The following is a 24,476-nucleotide window of genomic DNA, read 5'->3' as shown; positions in this document are numbered from 1 at the left end:
ATAGTATGATTTAAGCATGTAAAGAGTCCAGGCTGCGTGGGTTCTCATTGATTGACACTGTCCCTGTGGGCTAGTACATAGGAAAGTTTAATACAACCCTGTACAGTAAAAGAATGGTTCCTGTAAAATGTATAATTTGCCTCATGGGCCCTAGTAAAGTGACCAACCCAATTCTGAGTTGTATAAAATTGCGTGGCAAGTTTTATAAATGCCACTGCTCAGGCCCTAAGTGTCCCCTGAAATTTATATGTGGCCTATGAGGCACAAGGCCTCCATCATGTCAGGTGAGCAAGCCAATGGGTTCTACATGATTTATAACTCCATTGTATAGACGTCACCATCAGAAGAATTATTAGTATACCAATCACCAACATGCTTTTCAGAATAATTGGCAATGAAACATCCATGAGGACCTCAATCTATAAATGAGATGTTATCATTATGCTGTATAATCTTTCCTCTAGGGTTTTGACACTGAGACCACTGAATAGAAACATAAACAAAATTCAATAATTAATGTCCTGTCATACTAGGTTAGGTGGTTGCCCAGTCTTATTTGTATAAGAATGATCCTTACCAATAAAATTTAAGGAAATTGTGCTGAATCGCCCCATATGATTGTTGATTTTATCATCAGGCAAGATGTATGCCCATACCTGTCTTCTGGTTGGTAAGCAAGGTGATGTCCCTAAACACAGTGGTAAAGACTCAAATCCTAAGGAAATAATATAAGGTATTCCTTCCTCACCTGGATGATTAGGGTCTGCATGATCCCATGGTGGAGGAAAATACGTGCTGTCATTTGTGTACGCCACTGGACCTTGGTCTAGCTAATCCACTAATTTTAACAATGGTGGGTGAGTGATATAGGCCCAATATGCATGTTCACTACCCACTGCAGAAGTATTCACAAGCAGTGCAATCATGGCCAAAACAGATATTCAGGTATTCTAGGGGTTTTTGTACTGACCAGGGTGGCTTCGGTCTTGTGTCAACACCTTATTCTGACCCCATGTTGCTGGGGTCAAGCTGGTTTTCTTAAGATAAGGATGATGGCTTCCTCCGGACTTCAACCTTAGGTATGCAAAGCTGCTTACTAGATCTTCTTCCTCAGGGTTGTGTTGTGTTGTTTTTGCTTCTCTGGAGGTCGGATGAGTCAAAAAGGGACCCAGATGTTGCCAGTGGATCCATCTGGAATGATAGAAACACTGTTTTCCCTTATGGGGCATTAGTCTTAGTCTTCATTGATTAAATTTTTTAAACCATATGGGAATAGATAGTGAGATGCTGCTAGAGGGATAAAATGCTTTTCAGCTTTAGTGAAAGGATCACTTTGAGTGAAATTTTAAAAATTTAGAGTAAATAAGGTTAAGGCAAAAGTTTCCCTTAGGGATTCCCCTTTTTTGTTTTTTTAATAATTGAAGCTTAAATGTTTTATGGGTGTGTAAACAGTTGGCATTAGTCTACACAGGTTGATTAAAGAAGTTTTACCTAGGGACTAACTTTAGTAAACTCTCCTAATATTTTTCTGATTGTACACTGGCTTTTATAATATAGTGTGGGGTAGTTTGTCAAGGTGACAACTTTTTACTAATTACATTTTATTCCAAACTAGAGTTTAGGCATAATTTTTTAACTTTTCATAACTGTATGGACCCTTTTTGGGGGGGGGGCTATAGCAGCATAGCCTGTTTAGTACTTTGGTTTGTAAAAGATTTAAATAGTCTAGGATGTTTAAAGGTAAGATCCATAAGAAGTTCCACTTGTAGGTGTTCAGTGGCAGTTTTGTAATTGACAAACAAGTTATAAAAGCAGAACGAACAGTTAGTGATTACAAATTGCATCAAGGCAAATAGGGTGGTTAAGTCCACACAACTGCCTGTAGACATCCTGGTATCTAGGCTGGAGATGGGGGCATTGCACCCAGTTTCAAGGCCTGGAGGTGGGACAAGTCTTACCTTGAAATCCTAGGAAAACATTACCTCCCCAAATACGCCAAAGCATTGTTTAGCTCCTCAAATAGCCTAGGAGGGAAAGGCCATCCTTTGGAATACAGATGTTTAGTGTGGCTCCTGGTGCTTAACTCTCTACTTAAGCCCTTATCTTCGAAAATTTAACATTTGGTCTAAATCTTGATATAAATGATCTTTTTAGTAATTATCAGATCACAATTTTGTTTTATTTTGGTGTTTATACCAATGTTTCTCTCCTTACTTGGGACTTATTTGTCTCAGTTAAATTTGAATTTTCTCCTTCCTTGTTCTAATTAATACCCTATCTGTTTACTTTTGATCTGGTCCTAACAATTTCATATTTTATTCTTAAACAAATTTATTTGGTTAGTGTCAGCCCAGAATTTACTGCCAATTATGGTTTTAAGCATATACAGAGCAGTTTGGATTTAAGCTATTCCCCACATTTCACAACCTCAGCCTTTTACAGCCAACTATTACAAATGGTTGACAAGTTCTTGCCCAGTTAGGCATGCTTATAAAGTAGCTTGCCATGACCTCAGCTCTGATCAATTTTAGAAGAGCCAAACATTATTGCCAAAGTCCCAGGAGTGCTTCTTTCTTTGTTAGGGTAAACGCAACCTTGACATTTCCCTTGGTCACTGGACTTGAACTTAGTGCCTGAGTGCTGTTTTTCAGCTCTCCAGTGCAAGGATTGCACTTTGCCACTTCGGTCTCCAAAGCAACTCTGCCCGCTTTTTTGGCACTCTGCTGGCTAGTTAGAGATGATAATCTTTCTCTGCCTGGACTGGCTTTGAACTGCAGTTTGTAGATCGCTCACCTTTGGTCCTCAGCTCCACCCTCATCTGGGCCCCCTCCCATTTCTGGAGTTCCCTCCATACAACTGGTCTCTCCCTCTCTCCACCCAGATCCACCTGAACTCCCATCTACCTCACTTCCTTTTCTCTCAGATACTTCTGCTACCAGGATGATGATGGAGGTCATGTGCTCCCTCTTGGGGGAAATATGGCTCCTCTAATAAACCTTGTAATAATCTTTCTCCTTTGCCTGCCTGCCTCTGCATGGTCCCATAGGATGGATGTGTCTGATCCTCTTTCACTGGTGGCTCCATACTGGGATAGGTTCTCCAGTGCATTTGCTCCCCCTGCACTTCTGAAGGGAGTTCAAACAGCTGCCCTGGGACCTATTCTGAGATCCTTCACTCCAGTCACCAGAGGACCATCAAGGTAACTTTCTCCTGACTGAGTGCTCTACCAGCCCATCCAGCCCCACTAATTAATTCCCACTCCAGGGTAAGTGACAAGTTTGTCTGAGGTTGGGGTTTCTGATTCCAATATCAGTGGTAAGGCCACCTGAGCCTTTCTGGGCTAACTGAGCCCCACCCTCACCATCTGACCAAAAACTTGGCCAAGTGCTGGAATTAGCCACTAGAGGCCTACCATGGCCCAAGGACCCACCTTGGACCAACATAAGGACAGTCTCCACTGGTGGGGCCACCACCTATTTAGGAGCCAACCTGCACTGCAGAGGACACTCTACTCTAGGCACATGGCTTCAGGTCACTTACCATGGGAAGGACACTAAATTTCTTTACATTAAGGCCACCTGGCCTTGGAGGGCTGTTCAGTCCCCATCAGTTAAATTTGGCCCCACATTTAAAACTCCACTTCTGAGAATGCTTGAGCAAGTAGCTCTCTCTCTCTCTCCCCCTCCCCTTAAACTCTGCCTCTTGCCAAAATTACCTGCTTGTAACCTCTTTCACAAGTATTTCATATGCTAAACGCTTTGGTTAAGCCCTGGAAGAATGTAACCAGTAATTGCTTGTTTCTACTCATTAGATAGGAAATGGGTGAGTTTAAGTCTAAACTCCCCGAAATAAAGGCCAACAAGTTTGGATATTACCAAAAATGTATTACTCTTCTCTCTAGCATTGAGCAAGTGGTGGATGTGCCAAATTGGCATCTTGGTACTTCAGCTTGGTACTACCCCTCCCCCCTCCCCTGTCCTGTGGCGCCATTATGCTAGGCCAAGTGTATGTTCCTATTGCCTCCTGTTCACTAGGTTTCTTGTTGGCAAAGTTTTGTATTTTAAACTGACCACATGGTTCCATCATAATTAGAAAAGTAGTTCCACTAAAATTTCAAAACTTTAAAAGTCTATTTTAAAATCTAAGCACGCTCTATTATCTGTGCACAAACATTTCTGTCTGTGTCTTATTTGACTATATGTAAGTGATTATGGTTTCAAGGTTACTCTGCCTACTAAAAATCTTTGTCAATGGAAGCTGTGAATTAATCTAAATTGCTTTAAAACTTTGTGACCTGACTAAGCCAAAGAAAAAACAGGCAGTTTTAAAAGACCTTGGAAAAGGACTTAAAAAAGACAATGTCCTTTACAAAGTAAATGAAATTGGTAACTAAGTTGGCTGTGAATTATGTCATTCCTATGTCCATCTATGCTAAGAGTTAACTATTGTACACTGACCATGGCTAGTAAACTAAAGCTAAGGGTTTGATTCTCTAGTTTTCTCCCCTGTGTGCCGATCAACTTCAATTAAGATCAAGGGACCAGAGTGACTAGGCCCAGGCACAGCTGCCTAAACCAGTGGCACCAGCCTGCAAAAGCCAGTGTAAACCAGGTCTCTAACCAGTATATGTAGAAATATTGCAGGTTACCAACAGGAGGTGCAACAGTCCATACATGCTGGGAGATGCCACAGTCTCTCTCAGACTCTGGCCTTGCTTCATCTCACATGACCAAAAGCCTGTTAATTAAGGGTAAAACACAAGCCACATTAGATATTTGGATCTGTAAATGTTCATCGCCAGAAGTTAGACCATACGGGGTCTATGAGCAAAGGATAGAAATTGATTTCTATACTATTTTACAATTGGAGGTAAATTCCTAAAGGTAACTCAGACTGCAGAAAAAAAATGGCCACTCTTTCTATTCACTGCCCACAGGACAGCCTACAGGCAAAGAATATACAGCCCAGTGTTTCAATGATGCATTTAAATGCAAATTAAAATAACTTTACAAAAAGGATTTAAAATGACATCCCCCTTGTAAAAATTTGAGAAGTTGTGGGGAGTGGCTGGCCTCCCAGACAAGTTTAAAAGATAAATTTTTCCTAAAGGTTTATTTCAAAGTAAAAGTATTCTAGTTTGCCCTTAAAGTTTTTTGTAACAGTTGCCAGAAGGCCCACAGTAAAAGATAGGGCAAGTTTGTCAAATGTAATTTAATAAGTAAAACCATGCTTATAAAACTACTTCCAATGACCATCTTTGTTGCTTTTAGTTGGAGTAAAAGTGACTGTTTGTAAAAAAAAAAAAAAAAACTCATTGATCTGCAGTTCGAAGCCAGTCCAGGCACAGGCAAACTAAAGTCCCTGTGAGATTGTCATCTCTAATCTGCCAACAGAGTGCTCAAAGCTGAGTTGTTTTGGAGTTTAAAGTGGCCAAGTGCTAGTCCTGAGCTGGAGAGCTGAGGGACAGCACTCAAACCCTGAGTTCAAGTCCAGTGACTGACCAAGGAAAGTGCCAAAGATGTATTTATCCCAACATAAGAAAGGCACTCCAGGGACCCTGACAATGTTAAAACATCCAGATGCAATTACTAACAAATGTTTGGATGACAAAAGTGGTATCAGGTCCTGAGTTACTTGAGCTTGGTCCTCCAAAAAATTGATCAAGCCAGAAGGTCATAGAAAGATAAGTTTGTAAACATGCCTATCACCCATGTTGGTCTAACTGGGCAAAACTTTCCAGAGATCTGTGATAGTGGGTAATAAAAGCTAAGATTGTAGAATGTAAATCCCAAAACCCCTGTATCTCCTCAAAGTCCTAATTGGCAGTAACTTTTGAGCTGGTTAAATTCATCTGTTGAAAAGCTTGTAGAGCTGAGATTATGTTCCTATTGAGATCTGTCTAAAGGCCTACATAGGTAGGCATTCCTCTGCCAGACAGAAAATGCTTTTATAAACCAGGGTGTTAAACAGGCTATGCTGCTGTAGCCCAAGAAAAGGCCTGTACATTTGTTATAGGTTAAATGTTGTCTATAAGCCACTTTAAGCAGGCTACCCAGAGGCAGTGGGTCATAGAGTGCCAATCAGTCTCAGGTTAAAAGCATCTACTGGGCTTTCTTTTAAAAATCTCTGACAAGTAATTGTTAGTCAATTGTGAACAAGTTATAGGTAACCTCCATCTCATTGATCTCCTTGTTGCTTTAACTGGAAATAAAAAGAGCTTTTGTAAGAAAGTTCAAAGCCATCCTGGGCACAAAAAAAAAAAATCCTTCTAAAACTCCATCTCGCTACTAATCAGCACAGAACGAGGACTATCCAGCCAAAGGCTGAAAGTGGCATTGTGACTCTAAGTAGTAGAGCATTAGCCTGGAACAGAAGGACTCAGGGACAGTGCCCAGGCCTTGAGTCCAAACTGTAAATGCCAACCGGGACAAGCTATCCCAGGAATGGATGTTGAGACAATGGCCAGGACAAAGTCAGTCCTGTCCATGGAAAACCATGGAAAAGAGTGAGAGATGATACCCTAAATGGAGTCACTTTATGCTTTATGCATTGTTTCTGGCAAAACTGGAGCTTCAGTTTCCACCCCCACTACAAAGGCAGAGGAGGGGTCCCGCAGAGCAGTGGGGACCTCACAGATGAAGTCCTTCAGGGGATGAGGCCTCACAGAAGAGGCTGCAAAAAGGGGTGTACCTCACTGGGAGGCCGCAGAACTGCGGGTGCCTCATGGGGAAGGCCACAGAAGTGAGGGTGTCTTGTGGGGGAGGCCGCAAAAGAGGGGAGGGCCTCACAGGGGAGACTGCAGAGGAGGGGAAACTGCAAAGGCAGTACACAGAGGAGGAGTTTAAACTTAAACTCATCCATACTTTTATCTTCAGTTGCAAGGGAGAGGGAAAGAGGGAGAGGGAAAGAGGAAGAGGGAGAGAGGGAGAGAGGGAGAGAGAGAGAGCCAGAGCTATCTGCCCAAGCACTCACAGAAGTGGAGTTTTAAATTTGGGGCAAAATTTGATTGAAGGGGCTCAGCAGCCCTCCAAGGCCCAGGTGGCCTTAATGTAAAGAAATTTAGTGTCCTTCCCATGGTAAGGGACCTGATGCCATGGGCCTATATTAGAGTGTTCTCCACAGTACAGGTTGGCTCCTAAAGGGGGTGGTGGCCCTGCCAGTGGAGAATGTCTTCATGTTTGTCCGTGCGCATTCCTTGGGACATGCGGGAGGGGTCCTTGGGCCAAGGTAGGCCCCTGGCACTTGGTCCACGTTTGACTCTGATGGGGGAAAGGGGGGCTCGGTTAGTCACAGAGGCCCAGGTGGCCTTACCACTGAGATATCAGAATCAGAAACGCAGACCTCAGATAAACAGGTCACTTACCCTGGAGTGGGACTTAATTAGCAGTGTTGGATGGGCTGGTAGAGCGCTCAGTCAGGAGAAAGTTACCTTGGTGGTCCTCTGGTGACTGGCGGATAGGATCTCAGGATAGGTCCCAGGGAAGCTGGTTGAACTTCCTTCCGAAGTGGAGGGAGGATCAAACCCACTGGGGAGCCTATCCCCACAGGGCGACCAATGTAAGAGGATCAGACAAAAATCCATGCAAGGGGACCATGCAGAAGCAGGAAGGCAAAGGAGAAAGATTATTACAAGGTTTATTAGAGGAGCCATATTTCCCCCAATAGGGAGCACATGACCTCCATCACTATCCTGGTAGCAGGAGGATCTGAGGGAAAAGGAAGTGAGGTAGATGGGAGTCCAGGTGGGTCTGGGCAGAGAGAGGGAGGGGCCAGTTGTATGGAAGGAACTCCAGAAATGGGAGGGGGCCCGCGTGTAGGTGCTCATACTTCGAGCTCATGACTCTACCTGATTCTGGGGCCTGGATGAGCTGCCTTGATCTCTTCTAAGTCATTTACCACATGAGGGTTTTCTGAACTCATACATCACCGCAAACTGCTAACATTCCTCCCTAGCACATCTCTCAATATATTTTTTCCATCATATATTTAAACATATTTATGTGTATACATTCTCTACCCTCCCCCAACTCCACACACAAAGGCATAGACCTTCAAAACAAAGTTTTTCTTTTTTTCCTTGCTACAGTGTCTAGAACCTAATAAACTCAATAGATACAAAAGAGTGAGTTGGGTACTAGTGTCACACCTGTAATGCTAGCTATTCAGGAAACTGAGATCTAGAATCACTTTTTCCATTTATTTTCCATTTTGATTAAAATTTAAGCATTAAAGGAACTTTTAAAGAGAATCAAGACTTCCTTTTTTCTGGAGGTTTCCTTCACTCCCTTTCACCTAGTCCAGCTAAATCTGTGTCCCCTGGGAGCTATGGCATCCCAGAAAATCCATAGTCCCCCAGACCCCAGTTAAATTCAGACAGAATCCAGCATTGCCTTTAGTCATGTGGTGGGCAGAGCAGAAGGCATCCACCACGTGTGCTACCCAACACCTCTAATCCACACCTGTGCCACTTCCATACTCCCAGCCACATGAGCAGCATTGTGTCACCATCGCTTGCACTGGCATAGGCTTTCGTGGTCATCAGGATAGATGTCCTGAGAGCTATTTCATCTGCACAAGGTGACATTTCCTGGGTCCAGGTATATTGCTGATCTGGGAAATCACTGGCATTGGAGCAAGCCAGGGCTGCTGCAACCGCACTGTAGGATGCATCTCTCTGCAGCAAAACCTGAGGCCCTTCCTTCCTAGACACAATGGAGATCCTAGACAATTCCCTGCTTGTCCCTGGATGAGTCCATGAATATATCCACAGCCCTCATCTGTCAGAAATGAACAAAGAGTACAGAATTGTTCAAGTCATTTTCCTTCTTCACAGAAGGGTGCACTATCATCCTGGCCCCCCAGAGCGAGGCAGCACAACAAATGGGCGGATCCACTTGGTTTTCATCCCAACCTAGGAATGATATTGTCCCTTCTCATGTTGCTAAGGAGTCAGGATCACATCTTTGTAAACAATCGGTTACCAGGGTAATAGGGTCATAGAAGGAAGACAAGTCATTCTAACCATCAGTGGACCATCCCTAGTCAAGAGACAGTGTACTTTGAGAGGCCATTGCTCAAAAACAAACATCCTCTTTACCTGCTAATGAAACTGCAACTCCACTGCACCTCACCTTTGTCATTACAACAACAACAACAAAAAGAAAAGGAAAAGGGTGTTTTGGACTTTCTTGTCAGGACTGGCTTGAAACCACAATCCTCAGATTTCAACCTCCTGAGTAGTGCCAAGCTTTTTCATGAGACAATTCTCTCAAATTAACCACCAAGAAAGAAGCTAAAAGAAATAGAGAAAAGTCCAGGACTTGAGCTGAGGCTCAACTGGAAGATAATGGACAGCACCCATGCCCTGATTTCAAACCTATGACCAGCACACCATCATCATCATCATCATCATCATCATCATCATCATCATCATCATCATCATCATCATCATCATCATCATGTGAATAAAAAGACTGTAAGAGCCTATTAAGAATATTAAAATTGAGGGCTTGGAAGGTGGCTCAGTGGTAGAGCTCTTGCCTTGCATGCATGAGGCCCTGGGTTTGATTCCTCAGCACCATATAGCAAAAAGGAAAAAAGCCGGAAGTGGCGCTGTGGCTCAAGTGGTAGAGCGCTAGCCTTGAGCTGAAGAGCTGAGAGATAGCGCCCAGGCCCAGAGTTCAAGCCCCATGAGCAACCAAAAAAAAAAAAAAAGAATATTAAAATTGAGTGAGCCAGGCACTTTTTGGTGGCTGACATGTAATCCCAGTTAGGAGCATGAAATCTCAGGATGGTGGTTAAAATCCCACCGGGGCAGGAATTTCCATGAGGCTCTGATCTCCAACTAACCAGCAAAAATGCCAGAAGTAGAGCTGTGGTTCAAGTGGTAAAGTAACAGCCTTGAATGAAAAAGCAAAATAACAGTGACCAGGCCCAGATACATAGGGCAGGACTACTACTAATTAATTAATTAAATACAAATACACAAATAAAAATCAGAGTGGAAGATGAGCACAAAACCAAGAGAATTGGTGGTTTACACCTGGAGCTCAAGCTACACAAAAGACAGAACTTGAAGATCTGGGTTCCAAGGCAACTGAGGCAGAAAAGTCCCTTAGGAATTTGTGAGTATGTATCAGGTGTGGGTCTTGAACCCAGGGCTTGAAATAGAATTTTTTTTTTCTTAAAGGTAGCATTCTACCACTTCCTTTCTTTGGGGGATGAAATGGAGATAAGTTTTACGGACTTACCTGCCTGGGCTTTCAACCCCAATCCTCAGATTTCAGGTGCTGATACAGTACTCTTATCTTCTATGAGATTTTTATCTTCCATGAACTGCCAAAAGTAAAAGAAGCCAGAAGTTGATCTGTGTGGCTCAAGCCACAGAGACTGCTTGCTTTGAGGGAAAACAAACAACAAAAACCCTCATACACAGTGGCCCTACCCTGGTTTCAAACCCAGGAAGTGACCAGGCCCTATGTTCAAGTCCTAGGACCACCACCACCAGCAGCAAAAGAATGACTCAGGGACAGGGACTAGGCCCTGAATACAAGGCCTAGAAACAGCATAAAAAATAAAAGAAAAACAAATTCAGAGACTGTGGCTAGGCTCCAGAGTTCAAGGTCTACAACCAGCACCAGGACACACATACACACACACACACACACACACACACACACACACACACACACACGAAATGAACAATAGTATAAGAAGGCAAAAGAAGAAGAGAAAAGTCAATAAAATATTTTTAAGTAGTGGCTCATGCCTATAATCCCAGCTACTGTGGAAGCTGAAATTTTAGGATTGTGGTTCATAGTCAACCTGGGCAGGAATCTCCATGACACTTGGTTTTATGTGTGCTAGTCCTGGGGCCTGAACTTGTGCTGTTTTGCACAAGACTAGAACTATTCTACTTCCCAGCTCTTGGTGATTAATTGGAGATGAGAGTCTGAACAACTTTCCTGCCCTGGCTGGCTTTGAACCACCATCCTCTGATTTTAGAGCCTGGCTAATGTCCCTGTTTTCCCATGAGAATCTTTTTTTTTTCTTTTTGGTTGGTCATGGGGCTTGAACTCGGCCTGCACACTGTCCCTAAGCTCTTCAGCTCAAGGCTAGTGCTCTACCACTTGAGCCACAGGGCCACTTCTGGTTTTCTGGTGATTTAGTGGAGATAATTGTCTCATGGACTTTTCTTCCCAGTCTGGCTTTGAACTGCAATCCTCAGATCTCCCCCTCCTGAGTAGCTAGGATTACAGGTGTAAGCCACTGGCACTCAGTTTTTTTTTTCTTTTCTTTTTCCTTTTTTGTGGGTTGTGGGGCCTGAACTCCAGCTCTGGATGGTGTCCCTTAGCTCTTCAGCTCAAGGCAAGCACTTTACCACTGAGCCACTTCCCAGCTCCGCCATGAGACACTTAACCCTTATGAATTACCAAATTTGTTTTACAAAGCCAGATGTTGAAATGTGGCTTAAGTTTTAGAGCCTGCCAGCCTTGCTCAGGACATGGGAGAGACTCCAGCACAGTGACCTTGCCCTGATTTCAGGTTTAGGAACAGTCACCACTCCCTGTGTTCCAGCCCTAGGATCAGAACCAAATAAATAAATAACTCCCCCATTTTCACTGTATTTGATGTTGGCGTAATTTGTGAAGGTGAAGGGAAAAAACAAATTGTTTAAATAGGGATACAGTTAGACCTATTGCAACAATGAGATGTACAAGAAATTATTTCAAAAAATGAACTTTACAACATTTGCCTGGTGGGGGGTGTAGAGGACATTATATAAACAAAGCCATTCATGAAGCTGTTGCTCAAGCTGTTACAGTATGCTAGCCTTGAGAAAAAACAATACAAAAAATGCTTCATTCACAGTGGCCCTGCCCTGACTTCAAGCCTCAGGAGAGTGGCCATGTCATGAGTGAAGCCCTAGCAAGAAAAATGAAAATAAATAAATAAATAAAGCCAGAACTTTATCTGTGGCTCAAGCCATGGAGATTGCTAGTCTTGAGAAAGAAAAGGGAAAAACCTCAGACACAGTGGTTCTGCCCTGATTTTATGGCTAGCAAAAGTGAAGGCCCTATGTTCAAGACCTAGGACCAGCAATGAAGAAATAAAAATACAACAACAACAAAAACTTGGCAAAAATGCCCAAGTCCTGAGTACAAGCCATAAGAGCAGCACCTAAAATAAATGCAGAAAGAAAGAAAAATACATATAGAGCCACAATTTGGACTGTCTTGAGGTGGGAAGCCTACTAGTCTTGAGAATAAATTAGGAATAATGACCAGGCCTGGAGTTCAAGTACTATAACAAGCTCAAAAAAAAAAAAAAAATCTGTCGGGAACCAAAAGGAGTCTCTCAACATGAAGATAGGCTTGACTATCTCACCAGAACATCTTGTGGCTGAGTTTACAGAACCACTCTCAGAAATCCGACCCTTTCATCCTGCCTTATGCAAACATCCTGCAGCTGCTAATGACCACCCTTTCACCCTGCCCTATGCAAAAATCCTGCAGCTGCTATGGCCAATGAAAATTCTTCCTTATTCCAAGCATATAAATACCCCTGTGTGAAAAATAAAAATTTGCAGCTTGACCAGGATCCCTGTCTTGCTGTCATTCTTCGTGTCTCTTGTCCCTTCATTCCTTCTCTGTTAGGTTCATTGCCCTCGTTGACGTCCTGCAGGTTGGGACAAAAATCCACAAAAAAAACTTCAAAACAAAAACCTCAGAAACAGTGGCCAGCCCTAATAATAAGCTAGATGACCCGAACTTACAAAAAAGAGAAAAAGAATAATAAATTAAGTGAAAAGAAGGGCAAAAATATTAGAGCCAATTCAATATTTCAAAAATATGGTTCACACCTATAATCCTACCTGCTCAAATGGCTGAAATCTGAGCATTTGTGGTTTGAATCCAGCCTGGGCAGGAAAGTAAATGAGAATTCTTTTCATTTATGCTATTCCTGGGCTTAAACTTGAGTTTTACTCAAGGGTAGAGCTCTACTACTTCCTACCTGTTGCTGGTTAATTGGTGAAAAACGCCTCATTGATTTTCATGCCTAGGATGGCTTTGAACCTTGGCTCTCAACTTTCAAGACTCTGTATAGTCATCTTGGCTTCCTGTAGTACTTTTTTCCTTTCTGTATTTTTTGACAGTTGTGGGGCTTGAACTCAGGACTTGTGTGCTGTCCTTGACCCTCTTGTACTCAGAGAGCCTTGTGCTCTACCATTTGTGCCATAGCGCCACTTCTGGGTTTTGAGTGGTTAATTGGACATAAGAGTCTCACAAGGACTTTTCTGTCTGGGCTGGCTTCCAACTGAGGTCCTCAGATCTCAGCCTGTTGAGTAGTTAGAGCCATAGAACACTTATCTCATATTTGTTAGGTTTTAAAAAAGAGATAGCTGAGTAAGAACAGCACCATGCACGTGGTATTCAGGTAAGGGGTAGGTTTATTCAGTAGACCTGCTGGGACCAGGCAAGGTTGGCATTCCTCATGGCTGGGAAAGGCCTTGGAATGAGAGAGAGCTGGGAAAGAGAGGAAAGAGAGGAAAGAGATAGAAAAGAGCAGAGAGAGCAGAGAGATGAGACAGAGCAGAGAGAGAGCAGAGAGAGAGAGCAGAGAGAGCAGAGAGAGGGCGTCTGGGCCTGGGCTAGGCCTTATCTAGGGTACGGGTGGAGAAAGGTGTGGCCACATCAAATTCAGATGTGACCTCAGTGGATGCAGATGTGACCTCTTCCAGGTGTCCCAGTTGCCTAGGTAATGCAGGTACTGGGTGGAGACTTTGCTGTGAGGAGGGTGGAGTCTGCTTGCCATCCAGGAGCGGACCTTACAATATTAACCACCCCCCCCAAAAAAAATGTGCTATGGCTCAAATTGTAAAACTTCCATCCTAGAAGGGGGGAAAAGCCCAGCACCTCAAGAAGACTGGCAGGTCAAGCCCTAGGATGACCATAAAAAAATAAAAACCAGGGCTGGTAAAGTGGCTCAGTGGTAGAGTGTTTGCTTGCCTTGGATGCATGAGGCCCTGGTTCGATTTCTCAACATCACATAAGCAGAAAAAAAAGCTGGAAGTGGTGTTGTGCCTCAAATGGTAGAGGACCTGGAGCTGAAATGCTGAGGGACAGCACCCAGGCCCTGAGTTCAAGCCCCATGACCAGCCAAAATAAATAAATAAATAAAAGCCAAATACAAAGAAATAAATACAACCACCAAAAATAAAAAGGAAGAGTAGTGCACTGGCTAAAGATGTAGTGCCTGCTAACTTAGAGGGGGTGGGGTGCGGAGTGGGAGAAAGCATGGAGACTGGAGACTGGCCAGGCCACTTTGAAGCCCTGGGATTAACACAAAGAATAAAAACAACAACAGAAAGGCAGAAAGTGAGCTTTGGCTCAAATAGACTATCAGCTTTAAATCAAAAACAAAAACTAAACAACACTGACCAGGCCCTGTGTTCAAGCCCTAGGTCCAGAACCAAAACATAAGAAAAACCTAGCCAGGTGCCAAAGGGTCACACCAGTAATCCTAGCTACTCATACTCAGGAGACTGAGTTCTGCGGATCACAGTTTGATGCAAGGAAGGAAAGTCCAAGAAACATAATAAACTACTCAGAAAAAGCTGGAAGTGGTGCTGTGGCTGAAGTGGTGAGCAAAAGTAGCTCAGGGACAGAGCCCAGGCAGAAGAGTTTAAGCCCAAAGGCTGGCAAAAAGGAACAAAGAAAAAAAGAAAGTGAGTAATTAAGCTGTGGTTCAAGGTATGAAGCCTGCTAACCTGGAGAAAAAAGGTAAAAAATGTAAACAAAAATATTAAAAAATTATTCCCAGAACCACATGCTCCAGTGCACTTTTCCCTACATCCTTAGTGTGCAGACAACCAGGCCAATGCCCCTGCTATATCCTGTATCTCAATGCCAAAAATTTCAATTATTTGAAAACTGCCTTCCGAGAATTGCCACATAGGGACCACATTGAGAATTATTGACCTCAAAAATATTTATTAACATGATTTCTTTTATTCTTGTGATTTTTCTATGTCCTTCTCATCATTACTTCCCTAGCACCTAGCAAATTAACTAGAATAAAAATATAGAGACATATCTGCTTATTGAACATCTACATGTATATTTGGGATAATAAGTTGGTTTATATGGGGTCATCAACACTGAGCATTTTTTACAATGAGCCTCATACTTTGTAAAAAACAAAAACAAATAACACATTTAACCCTCAAGAACTCTACATTTGCCAGTCAGCTGTCACTCATACCTGTCATCCTAGCTACTAAAGGGTAGCAGGTGCTTGTGTTGTTCAAAAATAGTAATGTTGGAAGTGGCGCTGTAGCTCAAGTGGTAGAGCGCTCGCCTTGAGCTGAAGGGCTAAGGGACAGCGCCCAGGCCCAGAGTTCAAGCCCCACGGCCGACAAAAAAAAAAAAAAAAAGTAATGTTACAAAGATAAGGAAAAGCCGAGAAATTATTATAGACTAAAGGAGATCAAGTATACACAACTATATATAATTCATGATTATGTACTGGTATTAGTACTGGAGAAAAAAAATGACAGGGACAGAATTGAGCCAATTGGCAAGACTGAAATATAGACAAAGATTAAGCAAAAGTATGGCATTGTGATTAATTTACTGAAGCCGGTAATTACTGTGGCTATGTAATAACGGGACATTTTTATCCTGAGGAGAGCAAGATTAAAATATGTAGGAATAGAGGACTATGATATATACAAGTTAATCTCAAATGTATGTCCACAAAGAGAACATACACACAAATAAGTGATTAAGCGAATGAAGGAAAATGTTAACTATAGTGAATTTTCATAAAAAGCACACAAATACTGTTTATATTCTTTTTATGACTTTTCTTCAATTTGACCATTTTTAAACAATACTAGATTGAATAGTGAAGAGATGCACTTGAACTGCAGAAGATGAGTTTCCGACGAGTGTTCTATGAGGGTTTCATGGAGAATGCAAATATTAGGGGATAAGAATAAAAGATCAAGTGTTACCATATGAAAAATTATGGAAATCCAAACATTCAGACTATAACAATAAAGTACCAAGAGTAAGTTCACAGACAGAAAATAACTCAGGACTACTGTGGGTTGAGGGAAGGCAAGAGGCATGAATGGCTTAATGGCCCAAAATTTTTGTTGAGGATGATGGATATGTTTGGGACAAGATAAAGGTGATGGTTCTACAATACTGGAAATGTAATGAAAGTCACTGAATTGTGGTTATAATAATAAATTTATTACTATTCCCCTATAAAGAAAAACAATCATCCCATTTTAGAGGCTACTGTTTCCAGGAAACTCTCTGACATTATATACTCACAGGAAACTGTACTCTTTCTTTCTTACATTCATATATTTATTGTTTTTTTTTTTTTTTAGGTAAAACCCTGCTAGCACAGGCCAGCCTGGAACTTGCAATTCTGCTACTTTGTTGCTTGAGGAATGTCTTTCTTCTACCCAAGACATTCCATAACAAAATTTATTTTCTAATAACAACAACAAACAAAAAGATCAAGTATTAAGGTCCTTACCCTAGGACTTAGGAGCAAACAGGACATCCTGATTATATCAGTTCCCTCTGTCCAGAGAGCATTGTGTGCCTGGGGCTTACTGGTTTACAGAATGTCTCCTGAGCCTGGGAAAGACAGGCATAAAAGGAAAAAGCATCCCAAGTCCTGTGCATGAGCAGGCAATGGAATATATGTTGTATTAAATATTTCTTTGGATATAGAACCTCCCTGCCCACTCTGACCTTGGATATGCACATAGTTCACAAGTCACCAACAAAGAGCAAGGCTTTTGCTCTTACTTCCATATTGTAAATGGTTACTATCTCAGTTTTTATTCACTGAAGTGTCACAAATAAATGAATCACAATCACCAAGAAGTAATAACTTACCCTGGCCAGTTTGTCTGGTTTGCAGGAGATGTGTTGGGAAAAACATCTCTGTTATCTCTTCAGAAAAATCTTCATCCCCTGAAAAAAACAAAGTTTTACATGAAAAACATTCCAGAAAAACTGCTGAGGATCACAAGAAAGGTGAGAAGGAAGAGGAGTGAAGGCAGCAGAAGTATGCATAACAATTTAATGAGCATGGAATATGAGTGCTTATAGAATTTTTTCCTTTCCTTCTCAAGTTTTTATGATGCATTGTTATCATTATCCATTCTTTCACTATTAAACTTAAATGTCCAATTAAGACAAACATTTCTGAGACTTTTCTTCCACCACTGGTTAAGCTGAAGCTACAGGCGTTAGGGATAATAATAATCACTCGGCCTTCTGAGATTTCTGGGCAGACTTTGTGGCCTTGCCAGCTCCTGCAGACTTCTTGTCCACATCTTTGATGCCACACACAGCAACTGTCTCCTATCACAAACAGCAAGATGACCCAAAGGAGGATAGTCAGAGAAGCTCTCCACATACACAAGGCTTGCTGGAACCATATGAACCATGACAGCATCACTAGACTTCAGGAATTTAGGACTAGCTTCCAACTTCTTACACGATCTCTTTTCAAGTTTCTCTTTCCAGTCAGTAAACTTGCAAGCAATTTACGCTGAATGACAATCCAGGACAGAGGCATATTTAGCACTGATTTGGCCTGGATGCTTCAGGAAGGTCACCTGAGCAGTGAAGCTAAATGTTTCCTTGGGTGAATCATTCTTGTTGTCATCACCCACGTTGCCACCCCAAACATCTTTGGGTGACATGCTTATAGAATTTTTTTGTGCATAGTATGTCGATAGATGTTCTTAATGGGCTTATAAGAGAGGTGGGCATTATCACACTTTGGCAATAAAGATAATGAAGGCTGGAAGAGGTCAAGAATTTCCACAAGATTTCTTAGCAAAGGTTAGGAGTTAAACCTTGGCCTCCACTCTCAATGCTCTTTGCGTCACATTACAGAAGAATGAATGGAGAGTATGAAGCAGATATTGTATAAAGTAAATGGAATTCAGGGCTGGGAATGTGGCTTAGTAGTAGAGTGTTTGCCTAGCATGCATGAAGCCCTGAGTTTGATTCCTCAGTACCACACAAACAGAAAGAGACAGAAGTGACCCTGTGGCACAAATGGTAGAGCACTAGCCTTCAGCACAAAGAGGCTCAGGGACAGAACCCAGGCCCTGAGTTCAAGCCCCAGAACGAGAAAAAAAGAAAAGAAAAAGAATTTAAAAAATGGAATTCAAGTTATGGGAAGAGTTTCAGGCAGAGAAAATGAGTGCCAAGATTAGGTGGTGAAAGCATAGCAGGAAGTTTAGTATGATCACAGCATTTAATGTAAACAAAGGAAAAAAGCAACAAAGTAGGATCCAGCAAAGACTGGGCCTTTACACCCTGGTAAGATTTCAAAGTTTCTAACAAAGAGATGAGGAACCACTGAATGATGTTTAGAACAGAGACAAGTAAGATCAAATTTAAATCAAAGGAAGATCATTTTAGTGGCTGAGTAGAGAACTGATCAGCACTAATCTAGGAACAAAAAAGGAAGTAAAATTGAGGGAATAATCCATGATTCAAGTGAGCAAGGTGATGTTTAAATCAGCGGGAGAAAGGATTAATGTTGGAAGGGTGCTAAGGAAAATGTTATCTTGATGATGGGAAAACAGAACACCTCACTGAAGAAACATGTAAACATATGGGTAAGTCAAGAGCAAACTGTAATCAAGACAGCCAAACATACTGTCAGGAAATATTCCTTCTCTCTTTACACACCTAAATCCTATCCATTAACTCACTTTGAGACCAGCCTAAGGTTTTAGCCTTTAGAATCTATATATTTCTTAATCAGCAGTGTATAGCTTCAAGGGCAAATTGTTACTGCTTTATCTGACCATTGTCCCCAAAATTTCCCGCGATTGGCGGGAAGAATGTATCATAGCTCATTTGTGCCTCTCACTTGGCATTTAAGAGAAAGAATTAAAATGACTTAGCAATCCCAAGTATAAGATGGATTGTGAAGGTGATCTCATTAATACCATCCTTACCAATGTAACTCATTTAAGCAACATTTAAGTATATCCTAATATGAATAAAAATCTAAAACCTGACTCGTAGGGTCATCCAACTAAATCCTACTGGGTGCAAGAAATTAATCTGAAAACATAATGACATACCTATATCACAAAATATTGACAAAATGATCCAATAGCATGCAGAATTTTTTTCACTTATATTTATCTCATTCTGTTCTAAAAAATTATTTAGTGTATACTTAAAATGTAAATAATATTCCAATATATACATTTAATTTACAATGTTCAGATATACAATGTATTATGTTTGAGTGTTAATAAACTTATTTTTTGGTAAGTGTTGTGAACAAAATGAGGCAGGTCACTGCTGTGGCTCATGCCTGTAAACCTAGCTATTTGGGAAGTTGAGAATGGAGGATTATAATTTGAGGTCAGCCTTGGCAGCACAGTTTGTGAGATCCCTTCTCAGCCATAGCCTGTTACATTAGTATGTGCTCATCCTCCAACACTAATGTGAGAGTCCAAAATTAAGAGGATTTCAGTTCCAGCCCAGCCTGGGCAGAAAATTTTAGGAGATTCCATCTCAACAGAGAGGCTGGACACAGTGGCAAGTGTCTGTGATTCTAACAATGAAAGGAAGACTGAAATCGGTAATTGTAGTTCAGGCATGTATCCAGGCAGGAAACCATACTCTCCCTGAAAACAGTCAAGGGAAAGCAGGGCCCAAGGCATGGCTCTGTGGTAGAGTGTCTGCTTACTAAGTTTGAGTGAGCTGAGCTCAAACCCCAGTACCATCATAACAAAGGAAAACAATGGTGGAAGATCACTACCAAATACTTTCCACAGAATTAAGTATATATTGGGCAGGAGTGTGGCCCAATATTAGGTAGGGGTATAACTCCATGGTAGAGTACTTGCCAGAGGCTTGGTGACTGGCATTGAGATGAGGAGAAGTTGCATCAAAAGTATGTAGGATGGTGCTGGTGGCTCACGACAATAATCAGCTACTCAGGAGGCTGAGACCTGGAGGATGGACGTTTAAAGCCAGCCAGGCAGAAAATTCTGTTTAGATCTATCTCGACTTAGCAAGAAAAAGACAGACTGGTGTCGTGGTTCAGATTAGTAAGACATCAGCTGAGTTCAAGCTGTGGTCCTGGCACCAAAAACAACAATAACAAAATAAATAAATAAAGGAATAAAGTGTGGGCTTTGGAGGGACTTTGGAGAAAGGCAGGACTCTCCCAAAATCGGAAGACATATTCTTAGGCAAAGGGATGGCAAGGACCAAGAATGCTGATAGAAAAAGATGACCAACACTACCACAACAGCAGGTTCCTACCTTTATCCCCGTCAGCTACTTCCATTTTTTCAGTACTTCATTGAGATATCATTAAATGCCAACATCACTGCTGAATTCTCAACAAATATCACTGAGGAGGGCTGGCAAAGAGTGAGAGGAGTTGGGCAGGAGTCTCTTTTCAGAGTCATTTCTGGTGAACATATTAGACAAAAATCCAACTGTTTAGAAAATCCCTCAGAGTCCTCTGAATGGTATTTAAAGTTCAAGATTCCCATTCCTACACCAAACAGATGCTGATTACATGAACAAATGCAGTTAATTGCAGAAAAAATTTTATAAATAACACAACTGTCATATTGAGGAGTAATTAGAAAGAATGCAACTATCTAAACACATCACAATGGCTTTATGTGTTTCCTAAGTTAAGACTTCTAAAAAGCAGATTTTTTAATCTTTTATATCTTTGGAATCCTTAAAATAATTACCATCGCTTGCTTATGACTATTATGCCACTTATTGAATACATTATTTCATTTTTGTTTTGTTTTGTTTTGTTTTTGCCAGTCTTGGGGTCTGAACTCTGGGCCTGGGCACTGTCTCTCAGCTCTTCAGCTCTTCAGCTCAAGGCTAGTGCTCTACCACTTGAGCCACAGTGCCACTTCTGGCTTTTTCTGCTTATGTGGTACTGAGGAATCGAACCCAAGGCCTCATGCATGCAAGGCAAGCACTCTACCACTGAGACACCTTCCCAGCCTCTGAATAAAGTATTTAATTTAGTACTTATTTTAACAACCTGTAAGGAATTAGATTGGGTTACCTTACAGATGAGAAAAGAGTTCAGGATCGCAGGTCACATGGCTTTAGTAAAAGACAGATCTTCATTTTGACTCAGTGGATAACTCCAAAGCCCATCATAGTTAACTGCCATCTCAATACTATGTTCAAAAAATCTTTTTTCCTTTTTTTGTGCAAGTCCTAGGGCATGAACTCAGGGCGTGGGTGCTGTCCCTGAGCTTCTTCAGCTCAAATCTAACACTCTATCACTTGAGCTACAGCTCCACTTTGGGCTTTTGATAGTTACCTGGGGATCAGAGTCTCACAGACTTTGCTGGTGAGCTGGCTTTAAACCCAGATCCGGCGTCTCAGTTTCCTGAGTATCTAGGTTTACAGGTGTGAGCCACCAGTACCTGGTCAGAAAACATTTTATAAAAAGGAATCAAGCTTTTACATAGACTAAGGAATCATTTATTAGTAAGATGTTATACAATTGTCTAGTCTGACAACAAACAAAAAAGAAAATGTCCCAGTCTGCATAAAATCCATACTAAAGGAGTAAGAAAAGTTTCTCACTGAGAAATATTCGCTTTGTAGAAAACTTGAAGACTAGTTATTTTACAGTTGATGAGAAATAGAAAAAAATCAAATGAGGTTTAGAGATATTAGTGGCAAGCACACTGACAGTTCAAAGAAGTAAAACAGAGAGCCATCTTTAAAAGCACTGACATGTGGAAAATTTTAATTTGGCAGCTCTCAAACTTGCTAGTCTCAGGACCTCCTAATACTCTTAAATTTTGAGAGCTCCCAAAGAGCTAATTAAACAGGTAAGGTGGCTCAGTGGTAGAGTGCTTGCCTTGCATGCATGAGGTCCTGGGTTCGATTCCTCGGCACCACATAAGTAGAAAAAGCCAGAGGTGGCACTGTGGCTCAAGTGATAGAGCGCTAGCCTTGAGCTGAAGAGCTGAGGGACAGTGCCCAGACCCAGAGTTTAGGCCCCAGAACTGACAAAAAAAAATGTAAGTAGAGCCAGGAACTGGTGGCTCTCACCAGTAATCCTAGCTACACACTCAGGAGACTGAGATCTATAGATTGCTATTAAAAGGTAGCTGGAGCAGGAAAGTCAATGAGATTCTTATCTCCAATAAACTACTCAGAAAACAAAACAAATCAAAACAAAACAAACCCAGAAGTACAACTATAACTCAAGTGGTAGAGTGCAGCTCAGAATCAATGCCTAAGTGCTGAATTCAAGCCCCAGGACTGGCACAAAAATAAATAAATTAAATAAAAAATAGGGTATACACATGCATTCGCATGTGCATGCACACACACGAGAGAAACAGACAGATATATTAAAAAGTAGAACTCAGCTAATGAGCAAAGCATCAGGTATTGAGTCCTAGTTTCACAAGCCAAACAAAAGAAAATTTAGAACTCAAGTGCTTATGGTAGTTTTGTAAACTTAAGAACAAAAACACTGGGGATGGGAAGGTGGCTCAGTGGTAGAGTGTTTGTCTTGTATGCATGAGGCCTTGAGTTCAATTACTGAGCACCACATAAGCAGAAAAAGTTGTAAGTGGCGCTGTGGCTCAAGTGGTAGGACACTAGCACTGAGCTAAAGAGCTGAGGGTCAGCACCCAAGCCCAGAGTTCACTCCCCACAACTCACCAAAAAGAAAGAAAAAGAAAGAAAAGAAACACTACTTATTAATATACGCTTATTGAAAAAAACTGTATTTTCCAAAAAAGGTAAAATTTCAGCAGAATAGACCCATTGTTTTACATCTTTAATAAATCACTTCATCCTTTAGCCTAATGAAAGACACCTGTATTCTCTCATCTGCTTTTATACTGTCTGTTGGGTTATGTTGTTTCAAGTATATGCAGAAAATCTACCTTACAAAGTCACTTAGTTAGGAAAGGAAGAAGTATTTTAGTTGCCTTCTCAGATTATCAATAAAGCTAATGCTGGCATACTCCTTAATATTACACTAAAACTCAACTAGTGGTCATCTCTTAAAATTTAGTTGTAATGAGATACATAGCAATGAGCCTGAAGCTATACCATAAGATTTTCTGCTTGGATGTATTAAATTAAAATCAGTTAGTCTTTTCTTTTCTTTTGCCTGTACATGATTTGCTAACATCACACATTAAATAATGGGAAAATACTCACACTGAGTCACACAAATCTTCCAAATGCTGACCAACTGTCCTGAAATCAATGAATATAGCTGTTATTATCAACACAGATTTCATCAGCATAGTCTGTAAACAGCACTGGGAAGCTACAAAGCTCAACAGAGCAATAAATACATTCTATAAAATTGAAACTTAGTTTGAATGTGTATCATGACTCATACATCGTTGCTTTTCTTGTCGTAAAGGCTCATTTCATTCACTTTTAAGAAATGTTCACCAAATAAAATTCTAGTCTCTATGACCACTTGTATACTTCAGAGTGAAAATGTCATTCCATTGCAAAGTAAATAGTTCATTTAAACACTACAAAAGGGCTAGGCACTGGTGGCTCATGCTTGTAATCCAAGCTACTCAGGAAATTAAGATCTAAGGATCATGGTTCAAAGCCAGCTCAGGCAGAAAAGTCTGTGAGACTCTTATCTCCAATGAACTACTCAGAAGAAGCCAGAAGTGGTGCAGTGGTTCAAGTGGTAGAGCACTACCCATGAGAAAAAAAGCTTAGGGCAACATCCAAGCCCTGAGTTCAAATTCTAGGACCAGCTTAAAACTGAATTCATTGGATTCCACTTTCTTAAAATAGCCAATTAGCAGAGAATATGTCTTAGAAATATATCTAATTAAATGTTAAAATAAAACAACCCTTAAGATTCATTTGTCCAGAAATTACATTTTATACTAACTGCCACATTACCTTATTACTATAAAAAATGAGCAGTTTCAACATTCATATTTTCTAAGAGATACAGGCTTTAAATTGTGGAGGCAGGGAGGGGGAAGAGTGTCACTCATGTTTTAGGTACTACCACCTTTTCTGCCTCAATTCAAGATGGGATTAAGGATCCCACAAGTCATGAGGCACAAATGAAGTATCTAGAGATATAAAGAAACATCAGCCAAACTGAGGACAAACTCTGAAAAGAGCAATCTTTAACTGTACTCACTGGTATGAACAATATCAGTATGAGGGATGCTAAGAGGAGTCTGACAGGGGAAAAAAAAAAGAAGACATAAGCAAGAGGCTGATGTGTCTGAACACCTAGATGGGGGAAAGTTGCAAAAAGAATTCTACATGAAAATTCTCACTGCAAAAAAGAGAGAGATGCAGGGTACCAGTGGCTATCCTTGTCAGACTGCTACTCAGGCAGCTGAGATCTGGGGATCATAGTTGGAAGCCAGCCTAGGAAGAAAACTCCAT

General features: G+C 41.3%; 1 long non-coding RNA gene across 4 annotated transcripts in view; it reads right to left on the bottom strand.

Annotated features, from left to right (window-relative positions):
- The window catches only part of LOC138834532 (uncharacterized), a 31,713-nt gene extending 8,348 nt beyond the window's left edge, over window positions 1-23,365 (bottom strand). For 2 of the 4 annotated variants that reach the window (XR_011374175.1, XR_011374172.1), the window contains exons 1-2: window positions 10,251-10,641; window positions 971-1,191 (exon numbers count right to left, since the gene is read on the bottom strand). This is a non-coding gene — a long non-coding RNA (uncharacterized lncRNA). Of the gene's footprint in view, window positions 1-970; window positions 1,192-10,250; window positions 10,642-12,562; window positions 12,985-20,342; window positions 20,494-23,255 lie in introns of those variants that run through there. The other 2 variants (XR_011374173.1, XR_011374174.1) reach the window with 2 other exon arrangements.
- Between the last annotated feature and the right edge of the window lie 1,111 nt (window positions 23,366-24,476).

The sequence above is a fragment of the Dipodomys merriami genome, unplaced genomic scaffold (assembly GCF_024711535.1).
Source record: "Dipodomys merriami isolate MVZ:Mamm:240054 unplaced genomic scaffold, mDipMer1.0.p SCAF_2180, whole genome shotgun sequence".
Taxonomy (NCBI): domain Eukaryota; kingdom Metazoa; phylum Chordata; class Mammalia; order Rodentia; family Heteromyidae; genus Dipodomys; species Dipodomys merriami.
This window is presented reverse-complemented; position numbering and strand designations above follow the sequence as displayed.